Source organism: Oncorhynchus gorbuscha, linkage group LG03 (genome assembly GCF_021184085.1).
Source record: "Oncorhynchus gorbuscha isolate QuinsamMale2020 ecotype Even-year linkage group LG03, OgorEven_v1.0, whole genome shotgun sequence".
Taxonomy (NCBI): domain Eukaryota; kingdom Metazoa; phylum Chordata; class Actinopteri; order Salmoniformes; family Salmonidae; genus Oncorhynchus; species Oncorhynchus gorbuscha.
The window spans coordinates 20,301,282-20,312,016 of NC_060175.1; positions in this window are offsets into that span (position 1 = coordinate 20,301,282).

Sequence of the window (10,735 nt, forward strand, 5' to 3'; positions counted from 1 at the left end):
TCCCAAACAAAAAACAACCACGATCTAAAGCGATCACACCGATGATCGAGTTAAATACTTTATAAACTTCAAATGCTGAAAACAAACAAAACTTCTGCAGCACACACAATCAAATTGTCGCTCCTCCCAAGAGCTCCTCCCCAAACAGCTGAACAAGCTCTCTTTATTTCCTCCTTCCTTACTGCTCATGCGCTCTTAAAGTGGCAGCGCACGGTGAAGGCTCCGAGCAGATTTCGCCACAACCGTATTTAGGTAGCCTGGGTTCCGCTTTGTATTTCATGGGTGATTGTTCCTGTCTCTGTGTAGTTTCACCAGATAGGCTGTAATTAGGTTTTACGTTCCGTTTGTTGTTTTGTATTTTGTTTTGTTATTTTCGTGTCACTTTTTCATTAAAGTCATGAGTAACTACCACGCTGCATTTCGGTCCGACTCTCTTTCTACAAACGAAGAACGACGTTACACTGTGGGCATACATAGTATATTCGCTCTCTAGGCACACTAGGTAAGACCTGGGCGGACCACCCCCCTGTATTTTGGTTAGCGCATCAGGTGTTGCTAAATTAGGGAAGTAGTGGGTAGGCAGGTAAGGTAGGAGAGGGGGCTTTGAGATTTACTTTCTTTTCTTTGGTTTCATCCAGCCCCCTTACTGTGAAGGAATACATTCCTAGTAAATGGTCAATTCTCTGCCTTTTGTCATCCTTACTCACACCTAAAGTCCATACCTCTTTCACTTTACGGAGAGTTGAGTTGTAGCAGGGTGTAGCATTCCCTCTTCATGGAGGCGTACGTAACACACTATATACCCTAAATTACTTGTCTTATATGTATGTAAACATTATATAAAGTGGCTAGTGATACATTTATGTAAATTTTCCATTATTAAAGTGGCAAATGTTCAGTCAGTATGTTGGCAGCAGCCCCTCAATGTTAGTGGTGGCTGATGGCCTTGAGAGAGAGAGAAGCTGTTTTTCAGTCTCTCGGTTCCCGCTTTGATGCAGCTGTACTGACCTCGCCTTCTGGATGATAGCGGTGAACAGGCAGTGGCTCGGGTGGTTGTTTTCCTTTGATCTTTTTGGCATTCCTGTGACATTGGGTGGTGTAGGTGTCCTGGGGGGCAGGTAGTTAGCTCCCGGTGATTGCGTTGTCCAGACCTCACTACCCTCTGGAGAGCCTTGCGGTTGTGGGCAGAGCAGTTGCCGTACCAGGCGGTGATGCAGCCCGACAGGATGCTCTCGATTATGCACCTGTAGAGGTTTGTGAGTGTTTTTGGTGACAGGAGGCTGAAGAAATTCGGCTTGAGGTTTAAGAGTCGCTGCTGTGCCTTCACCACGCTGTCTGTAAATGTGGACCATTTCAGTTTGTCCGTGATGTGTATGCCAAGGAACTTAACTTCCCACCTTCTCCACTAGTGTCCCGACGATGTGGATAGGAGGCTGCTCCCTCAGCTTTTTCCTGAAGTCCACGATCATCTCCTTTGTTTTGTTGACATTGAGTGTGTGGTTATTTTCCTGACACCACAATAGGTTGTCTCGTTGTTGGTAATCTGTAGTGTCGTCTGCAAACTTGATAATTGAGTTGGAGGTGTGCATGGCCACGCAGTCATGGGTGAATCGGGAGAACAGGAGAGGGCTGAGAACGCACCCTTGTGGGGCCTCAGTATTGAGGATCAGCGGGTGGAGATGTTACTACTCTCACCACCTGGGGGCGGCCCGTCAAGAAGTCCAGGACTCAGTTGCACAAAGCGAGGTCGATACACAGGGTCTCAAGCTTAATGACGAGTTTGGAGGGTACTAGGGTGTTAAATGCTGAGCTGTAGTCGATGAACAGCATTCTTACATAGGTATTCCTCTTGTCCAGATGGGATAGGGCAGTGCGATTGTCTGTGGCCCTATTGGGGCAGTAAGCAAATTGGAGTGGGTCTAGGGTGTTAGGTAGGGTGGAGGTGATATGGTCCTTGACTAGTGTCTCAAAGTACTTCAGGATGACGGAAGTGAGTGCTACGGGGCGATGGTCATTTAGCTCAGTTACCTTAGCTTTCTTGGGAACAGGAACAAAGGTGGCCCTCTTAAAGCATGTGAGAACAGCAGACTGGGATAAGGATTGATTGAATATGTCCGTAAACACACCAGCCAGATGCTCTGCACATGCTCTGAGAAAGCGGCGGGGGATAGCGTCTGGGCCTGCAGCCATTCAAGGGTTAACACGTTTAAATGTTTTACTCACGTTGGCTGCAGTGAAGATTTTGGTAGCAGGTTTTGGTAGCGGTCCGTTTCAGTGGCACTGAAGTTAGAATAACAATGATCCAGAGTTTTGCCAGCCCGGGTCGCGCAATCGATATGTTGATAAAATTTAGGGAGCCTTGTTAAAATCCCCAGCTGCAATAAATGCACCCTCAGGATATATACATAGAGTCAAATGAAGTTCCTTCAGGGCCGTTGATGTCTGCTTGGGGGGGGGATATGCACGACTGTGATTATGATCGAAGTGAACTCTCTTGGTAGATAATGTGGTCGGCATTTGATTGTAAGGAATTCTAGGTCAGGTGAACAAAAGGACTTGACTTCCAGTATGTTGTTACAATCACACAATGTCTCGTTAATCATAAGCCATACACCCCCGCCCTTCTTCTTACCAGAGAGATGCTTGTTTCTGTCGGCGCGATGTGTAAAGAAACCAGGTGGTTGTACCAACTCCGATAGCGTGTCTCGAGTGAGCCATGTTTCCATGAAACAAAGAACGTTACCGTCTCTGTCTCTCTCAAAAGCAACCCGTGCTCAGCTTTCGTCTACCTTGTTGTCAAGAGACTGGACATTGGCAAGGAATATGCTCGATAGCCTTGCGCGATGTGCCCGTCTACGGAGCCTGACCAGAAGATCACTCCGTCTGCCCCTTCTGCGGCACCGTTGTTTTGGGTTACCGGCTGGGATGCGGACCAAACAGAGGATCTGCTTTGGGAAAGTCGTATTCCTGGTTGTAATGTTGGTGAGTTGACTTTGCTCTTATATCCAATAGTTCCTCCCGACTGTATGCAATAAAACCTAAGACTTCCTGGGGTAACAATGTAAGAAATAACACAAACTAAATACTGCATAGTTTCCTAGGAACGCGAAGCGAGGAGGTCTTCTCTGTCGGCGCCGGCTAGTGATGGCTAATTAACACTGAAGGCCTTGAGATAGAGGCTGTTTTTCAGTCTCTCGGTCCCAGCTTTGATGCACCTGTACTGTACTCACCTTCTGGATGATAGCGGCGTGAACAGGCCCCGGCTCGGGTGGTTGTTATTGATGACCTTTTTCACCTTCCTGTGATATCGGGTGGTGTAGGTGTCCTGGAGGGCGGGCAGTGTGCCCCTGGTGATGCGTTTGTCAGACCGTACCACCCTCTGGAGAGCCTTGCGGTTGTGGGCAGTGCCGTTGCCATACTGAGCGGTGATACAGCCCAACAGGTTGCTGTCAATTGTGCATCTGTAAAAGTTTCTAATGGTCTTAAGGGCCAAGCCAAATTTCTTCACCCTCCTGAGGTTGAAGATGTGCTGTTTTGCCTTTTTCACTACTTCACTGTCTGTGTGGGTGGACCATTCGAGATTGTCAGTGATGTGTACGCAGAGGAACTTGAACCTTTCCACCTTTTCCACTGCAGTCCCGTCAATGTGGATAGGGACGTGCTCCCTCTGTTGTTTCACGATTGTCTCCTTTGTTTTGTTGACATTGAGTGAGGTTATTTTCCTGGCCCCACCCTGCAAGGGCCCTCACCTTCTTGCTGTAGGCTGTCTCGTCATTGTTGATAATCAGGCCTACTATTGTTGTCATCTGCGAATTTGATGATTTAGTTGAAGGCGTGTGTGGCCACGGTCATGGGTGAACAGGGAGTACAAGAGGGGGCTGAGCACGAACTCTTGTAGGGCCCAAGGGTTGAGGATCAGAGAAGTGGAGTTGTTGTTTCCTACCTTCACCACCTGGGGGCGGCCCATAGGATACTATGGTGTAGGCTGAGCTATAGTCAATGAACAGCATTCGGACGTAGGTATTTCTCTTGTCCAGATGGGGATAGGGCAGTGTTCAGTGCAATGTCGATTGCATTGTCTGTGGCTCTATTTGGGCGGTAAGACAATTGAGTGGGTCTAGGGTGTCAGGTAAGGTGGAGGTGATATGATCCTTAACTTCTTGATGCTACCCATCCCTGTCGCGGATCATTTTGGTCAGCAACCGCTGAATAGCATAGCGCCACAGTCAAATAATATTACAAAAAAAAATTAATATTCATGAAATCAGAAGTGCAATATTGCAAAACACAGCTTTTTGTTAATCCACCGGTCTCAGATTTCGAAATTATGCTTTCAAAGCGGTTGTAAATTTATCGATAGCCTAGCATAGCATTATGTACACTTAGCATCAGGAAGCTTGGTCATGAAAATCAGAAAAGCAATCAAATGAACCCTTTCCCTTTGCTCTTCGGATGTTTTCACTCACGACACTCCCAGTTACACAACAAATGTTCCTTTTGTTCCATAAAGATTATTTTTATACCCAAAATACCTCCGTTTTGTTTGTCGCGTTACGTTCAGAAATCCACAGAAAAGAGCGGTCACGACAACGCAGACGGAAATTCCAAATAGTCTCCATAATGTCCACAGAAACATGTCAAACGTTTTTTATAATCATTCCGCAGTTTGTTTTTAAAATATACACTGCTCAAAAAAAATAAAGGGAACACTTAAACACCACAATGTAACTCCAAGTCAATCACACTTCTGTGAAATCAAACTGTCCACTTAGGAAGCAACACTGATTGACAATACATTTCACATGCTGTTGTGCTAATGGAATAGACAGCAGGTGGAAATTATAGGCAATTAGCAAGACACCCCCAATAAAGGAGTGGTTCTGCAGGTGATAACCACAGACCACTTCTCAGTTCCTATGCTTCCTGGCTGATGTTTTGGTCACTTTTGAATGCTGGCGGTGCTTTCACTCTAGTGGTAGCATGAGACTGAGTCTACAACCCACACAAGTGGTTCAGGTAGTGCAGCTCATCCAGGATGGGACATCAATGTGAGCTGTGGCAAGAAGGTTTGCTGTCTCTGTCAGCGTAGTGTCCAGAGCATGGAGGCGCTACCAGGAGACAGGCCAGTACATCAGGAGACGTGCAGGACGTTTGGCATTTGCCAGAGAACACCAAGATTGGCAAATTCGCCACTGGCGGCCTGTGCTCTTCACAGATGAAACAGGTTCACACTGAGCACATGTGACAGACGTGAGTCTGGAGACGCCGTGGAGAACGTTCTGCTGCCTGCAACATCCTCCAGCATGACCGGTTTGGCGGTGGGTCAGTCATTTCTTTGGGGGGCCGCACAGCCCTACATGTGCTCGCCAGAGGTAGCCTGACTGCCATTAGGTACCGAGATGAGATCCTCAGACCTCTTGTAAGACCATATGCTGGTGCGGTTGGCCCTGGGTTCCTCCTAATTCAAGACAATGCTAGACGTCATGTGGCTGGAGTGTGTCAGCAGTACCTGCAAGAGGAAGGCATTGATGCTATGGACTGGCCCGCCCGTTCCCCAGATCTGAATCCAATTGAACACATCTGGGACATCATGTCTCGCTCCATCCACCAACGCCACGTTGCACCACAGACTGTCCAGGAGTTGGCGGATGCTTTAGTCCAGGTCTGGGAGGAAATCCCTCAGGAGACCATCCGCCACCTCATCAGGAGCAGGCCCAGGCGTTGTAGGGAGGTCATACAGGCACGTGGAGGCCACACACACACGACTGAGCCTCATTTTGACTTGTTTTAAGGACATTACATCAAAGTTGGATCATCCTGTAGTGTGGTTTTCCACTTTAATTTGAAGTGTGACTCAAATCCAGACCTCCATGGGTTGATAAATTTGATTTCCATTGATCATTTTTTCTGTGATTTTGTTGTCAGCACAGTCAACTATGTAAAGAAAAAAGCCTGCAATATCAGTTCTGTTATACTCACAGACAATATTTTGACAGTTTTGGAAACTTTAGAGTTTTCTATCCTAATCTGGCAAATATATGCATATTCTAGCATCTGTTCCTGAGAAATAGGCCATTTACTTTGGGAACGTTATTTTTCCAAACATAAAAATAGTGCCCCCTAGCTTCAAGAGGTTAACTAACCTCTCAAAGCACTTCATTATGCCAGAAGTGAGTGCTACGGGGAGATAGTCATTTAGTTCAGTTACCTTTGCTTTCTTGTGTACGGGGACAGCAGACTGGGATAGGCAGAGATTGAAAATGTCCATAAACACTCCAGCCAGCTGATCTGCGCATGCTCTGAGGACGCGCCAAAGGATGCCGTCTGGGCCTGCAGCCTTGCGAGGTTTAACATGCTTAAATGTTAGACTTGCGTTGGCCACGGAGAATGAGAGTCCTCAGTCCTTGGTAGCGGGCCGCGTTGGTGGCACAGTGTGCAAGATGCGGAGTCTGTGTTTAACTTCATGGAGAAACTTGTTGATCAAACCTACAATGGCGCAGTAGTAATGGAATGTACCTGCTATTTGTATTTCCAGTCCCCTTCTGTTCCTTGATTAAGAGGTGATGACAGCTTCACTCCACTACTACTGTCAAATCTCTCCTGGCATGAACTGAAGTCATGTTTCATGTGCCCTCTCATCCACTGGCAAATTGAATGTTTCCTCTCCAAGCACCGTGAGAACCCCTATCAATTTTCTCTTATTACTGTATGTAGTAAAGTCAATCACGTACACAAACACATTATTACACATCAATGATTTTACTCATTACTCATTTTTTTGGTCTTCCCAGTCAAATCCTGTTCTGCACTGAAGTCAAGCGTCTGAACACGTCAAATCATGCCTCATGCCCTCATTCAAACCCAGCTGTGATCCCTTCCTAACACTGTAAGTAGCCCTGTACAATAAATGTCTTTATTAAATACTTTAGGTTAAAATAATTATTTCACAATTTATGAAATGCACTTTGACGTCTCCGTGGGTTCCGCGCCTATACTGTGGGTCTACCCATCCTCCTAAAGCTTCCACTGGTGACATCCTATTATCTCCATGTTGACAAATCCTGACTGTGTACATTGCATATCTGTGTTTTCTCAGCACATTCAAGATATGAAGCTATATTGATTCCAGATGCTTCTCTTGGCTGATGTCCATCTCTGGATCTTGACATGCTTTTTGATAAAATGAAAATACGGAAGAGATTTCAGCACATGCTCCATAATTTGACAAATATGAAATCCATATTTCTTTCATGCACAAATCACTTTTGGATTCCCTCACGATATCATACATGGTAAGGCCAGATATTGACTCATTAGATGTCCAAATAGGTCTACCTTGGGATGTCTTATTTTCTCTGATTACAACAGACAGTAGGCCTACATATAATATTTTCTCAGCACATTCAATGTACAGTATATGCTCTCTGAGGTCCATATCAGGATCTTGATGTGCAATTTGATATGCTAAATAAGGACAATTTCTGATGTTTATCTGAGTTTTGAGGACATGCTCAAATTTGACAAATATAAAAAACATATTATTTCAGACGCAAGCTATAATTTCTGAATTTCCTCTGGATAAAGGTATGCTCAAACCGCTAGCTAAAAGCACTAACTGGTAGCCTAGTAACAAGAAGCAAAGAAGTGAAAAGCTGTTCAGAAACTGTCAAATAAGTAAATGCTAAAATGAGCAGCTAATTTGAGATATTTTATTTATCTTAGTAACTAGAATCCAGAATGTTAGCTAATTTTTCCAGCAGCTAGTAGGACTAGCTATCTAGCTATGCTTGAAAGGAGAGCAATATTAAAAGCTAACTGGTAGCCTAGCTAGCTAACAAATAACAATGCTTTTTCCCCTTTTCAAGCCTCAAGGTGACAGCTAATGTTTTAAAACGTTTAGCTGTGTTCTGTATTATGGGTTAATATAAGATGGTTGGTTAGCTAACTAACTTAGCTAGCTAGCTTGTTCCACTTAATTTTCCCATCATGAATGAAGCAGGTAGAGTAGTTACCTTGTGGTATGGTTATGTGAAATGACAATATTTTCTTGCAATATCGACACAATTTGTATTCATGATGTATGCATTTACAGTTTGGAGTGGATCACAGACCAACACTACCACCACGTTGGGTCTGGACTGAAAGGGACCACCCCTGATGACCCAATCTGCATTCATCACATCCATCGTCTATAACAAACATGGCAGGCAGGGGAATTGAGGGTGGGCAACTTTTATTTTCTGGCAAATAAATCAAATACATTTTAATCAAAAATTGGCCTATGTTTGCATCCTGTTGGATCCATAACTGATTTCAGGACCCTGTCATTCAAAGATAATTAGTAAAAATCCCAAACTTTACAGATCTTCACTGTAAAGGGTTTAAACACTGTTTCCCTTACATGTTCAATGAACCATAAAAAATAATGCACCTGTGGAAAGGTTAGTAAGACACTAACAGCTTACAAAAGGTAGGCAATTAAGGTCACATTTATGAAAACGTAGAACACTAAAGAGGCCTTTCTACTGACTCTGGAAAAACATTAAAAGAAAGATGCCCAGGGTCCTTGCTCATCTGCGTGAACGTGCCTTAGGCATGCTGCAAGGAGACATGAGGACTGCAGATGTGGCCAGAGCAATAAATTGCAATGTCTGTACTGTGAGACGCCTAAGACAGCGCTACAGGGAGACAGGACGGACTGCTGATCATCCTCGCAGTGGCAGACCACGTGTAACACCTGCACAGGATCGGTACATCCGAACATCACACCTGCGAGACAGGTAAAGGATGGCAACAACAACTGCCCGAGTTACACCAGGAACGCACAATCCCTCCATCAGTGCTCAGACTGTACACAATAGGCTGAAAGAGGCTGGACTGAGGGCTTGTAGGCCTGTTGTAAGGCAGGTCCTCACCAGACATCACCGGCAAGTCGTGGTTTTGTCTCACCAGGGGTCATGGTCGGAATCACGTTTATCGTCGAAGGAATGAGCGTTACACCGAGGCCTGTACTCTGGAGCAGGATCAGAGGGTGAGGGCTAGGGCCATTCCCCCCAGAAATGTCCGGGAACTTACAGGTGCCTTGGTGGTAGAGTGGGGTATCATCTCACAGCAAGAACTGGCAAATCTGGTACAGTCCATGAGGAGGAAATGTCCTGCAGTACTTAATGCAGCTGGTGACCACACCAGATACTGACTGTTACTTTTGATTTTGAATAATGTGTCCCTTGTTCAGGGACACATTATTCAATTTCTGTTAGTCACATGTCTGTAGAACTTGTTCAGTTTATGGCTCAGTTGTTGAATCTTATGTTCATACAAATATTTATACATGTTAAGTTTGCTGAAAATTAACGCAGTTGACAGTGAGGCAGTTTCTTTTTTTGCTGAGTTTATATACATGGTCAATCAGTAATAGTACCAAATGTATAATGTGCAGGGATACTCTTGTCCTCACTACTCATTGGGTAAAACTACGTTTAAACCATCAAGCTGCTCATTTTCCGGTATAGTGATTTTGCCAGCGACCAAGGTGAGGTACATGTCATTACACAGGAGAAAGCTGTCGGACCTTTGCCTGAGGTGCAGAGAGACAGAGCAATAGAAAACGTGCTGGGTGTAAGTATGTCGCCCATGCACATCACAAGCTCAACCCCGCAGCGGTTACAGTTTAGATTAGGGTCAGAGTGAGGTTTAGCCATGTCATGTGCAAGTTGCAATTCACCAGATTTTATCACAAGGTGTATATAATGGTCGTTGGCGGTGGAAGAAGGTGAGGACCAATATGCAGCGTGGTAAGTGTCCATATTTTGAATAAAGCAATAGAACACTGAACAAAAACAACAAAGTGAACGAATGAAACCGAAACAGTTCTTTCTGGTGCAGATACAAACACTCAACAGAAAATAATCACCCACATAGGTGGGAAAAGGCTACCTAAGTATGATTCTCAATCAGAGACAACGAACGACACCTGCCTCTGATTGAGAACCATACCAGGCCAAACACAAAACCACAACATAGAAAATAGAACATAGACTACCCACCCAACTCATGCCCTGACCATACTAAAACAAAGACATAACAAAAGAACTAAGGTCAGAACGTGACAGTGTAACTGGGCCCAAACCAAATGAGTGCATCTCAACTACAACTACCTTTTCAACTGGTTTCCTACCCTGGACTGATGCTGTAAACAAACCACGAAAGTGCAATGGAAATCAGTCGGTGGGCAAAACAGTGAGTTTAAAGTCAAGAGGAAACCTTTCCCATCCTCTACGATTGAAATGTGTTGCCTCATTTGTTTGTGTGGTGACAGCAAGGTCTGTAGAGGTCACAGCACTTTGCTAGTGTTTCCATCCCAGAATCCATCACCATATGCCACACACCTCATCTCAATTTCGCCAAAGCAACGAATCTGTCACGCCCTGACCTTAGAGAGCCTTTAATTCTCTAAGTTGGTTAGGTTGGGGTGTGACTTTGGTGGGTACTCTAGTTTTTGTATTTCTAAGTTGGCATGATATGGTTCCCAATCAGAGACAGCTATCTATCATTATCTCTGTTTGGGGATTATATTTAGGCAGCCTTTCCCACTGGGTTTTTGTGGGATCCTGTTTTTGTTTTGATGCCTGTGACCTCTACAGAACGTCACATTTCGTTGCTCTTTATTGTTTTTATTGCTCGTTATTGTGAGTTTCATTTAATAAATATGTGGAACTCTACGTGACTTGGTCCG